At 33.0% G+C, this 1,745-nt stretch overlaps 1 protein-coding gene across 5 annotated transcripts in view; it reads left to right on the top strand.

The window, feature by feature from the left end:
- Positions 1 to 1,414, top strand: part of USP9X (ubiquitin specific peptidase 9 X-linked) — a 180,188-nt gene extending 178,774 nt beyond the window's left edge. For all 5 annotated transcript variants that reach the window (XM_077145755.1, XM_077145756.1, XM_077145759.1 and 2 more), the window contains one exon: positions 1 to 1,414. This exon is cut by the window's left edge and continues 1,742 nt beyond it. The gene's annotated coding sequence lies outside the window, so the exon portion shown is untranslated.
- Positions 1,415 to 1,745: the final 331 nt, after the last annotated feature.

Below are 1,745 nucleotides of genomic sequence, written 5' to 3'. Positions count from 1 at the left end.
ACTGAATTCAGGATTTCAGTCACATTTAGTTTTTGTGCGCAGAAAGAGTTGACCTTCAGCCCTTTGCTAAAAATTTCAGACAAAACAGGATCTTCTGTAAAAGTTTCCTAGCATAATCAATCTTGTACTTTTTGTATGTTTTTTATATACGTGTATATTTAATGAGCACAAGCTTGGTTGTATTTTTTACAGTTCAGTTAATAGGAAAATGTTTTGTCAAAAAAAAACTATAGTTGGAACTGAACAAAGCAGAAACAAAATTGAGATTGCATTATTTTGTGATTAAAAGGGGCAGGTATTTAAGCAAAAGCTTTGGGTATCTTATTTGCAGTACTCCATATACACAGTCTGTGCTTCTAGGTTTTCTCTAATAGTAGGAAAGTTTGATGCCCAGATTCTGTTTTATTTTAATTATACTATATCTGAATTTGAATTTGAGTGAAAACTGTAAACTGTTTGTGATTCCAAATTGGTAATTTTAATTTAAAACTAAATTACAAGCTTCCTCAACAATGAGCAAAAAAATCGTAACTTTATTTGGACAAGTTACTGTTAAATACACCATCTCACCATGAGGTGATTTTTGCATTTCCCCTGCTCTTAAAGTTTAATTACTCCCCAGACATGAAAAAAACTTTACATTTTAAAAGGCTGTGAATGTTTCTCTTTGGAGGGAAATCCCAACCTTGGTTGCTTTGAGTTTACAAACCTCTTTGTGTCAGCTTGCGAATCATTTTTCCCTCCATTTGAGAAAAATTAGTCTGTGTCGTGACCGGGAGCAAGGGAAAGAGAGCAGAAAGACAGTTATTTTTTTGTTTGTGCAAATTTTCTATATTTAACTCTTAAGCAAGCATTACCGTATAACCGGAAACTTTAAGATGCATGTTATTGTAAGAGCAACACAGTGGTGATTTTGAAGTCTTTCTGAACATAAATGGCACATTTTAAATTTCAAGTCTTCAGAGTGCTTAAAGATTATTTAATTCTCCCTCAACTGATTTCTTGAGCCATATACTTCCTACTTTAGATGTTGATTGAGGAATCATTCACCAAGTATTACTTTGAAGAAAAAAAAACCCACAGAATCTCTTAAAGGCATGATTACAGAAGGCAAAATTCATTAATGTAACGATTGAAGATATTTTAGTAGTAAAACTGGGAACAAGGGCTTTGCCCTGTTGGATCTAAGTATTTTGGTGCACAACTTGGTAAAAAACATATTGCTGCTGTTTCTAAGCCCTCCACTGTCCAAACCTTCACATTCAGCATTGTAGAGGCAGAAACAAGAGCAGTCATATTTGGGGTTTTTGTCTTGTTGATTTTACTCTTCAGTGGTAATTTTCCAAACTTGTGTGTTTTAGCTGTTATGTATTCAAATTTAGAATTATTAAAATGTTATATTTTTTTACGATTACTTTTTATTAGTGAATAACAACCTAAATTTAATCTTAATAGTGGTGAAAGAGATCATGAACCTTTTTTTATTTGAATTGCATTTGTAAATGAAAGCAACCTTTGGTGAATATTCAGATGACTGCTCCAAAATAGTTCCTTTTAGCTTTTTATTAGCATTTCTTCACTTCACATTCTTCCAGGAACTGTTTTACTTGCTGAGTTTCATGGTTAATTTGGTGGCTATATCCTGCCTTATTTACATTTATAATGGCAAAAGGAAATGGTCTTGTCATTGTCTAGTTTGAAGGCACTACATACTGCCTGGGGAAACTAAAATAACACCCCTCTGC

Source organism: Tamandua tetradactyla, chromosome X (genome assembly GCF_023851605.1).
Source record: "Tamandua tetradactyla isolate mTamTet1 chromosome X, mTamTet1.pri, whole genome shotgun sequence".
Classification (NCBI taxonomy): Eukaryota; Metazoa; Chordata; class Mammalia; order Pilosa; family Myrmecophagidae; genus Tamandua; species Tamandua tetradactyla.
The sequence above is the reverse complement of the archived record's forward strand: the minus strand, read 5'-3'. Positions and strand labels throughout refer to the sequence as shown.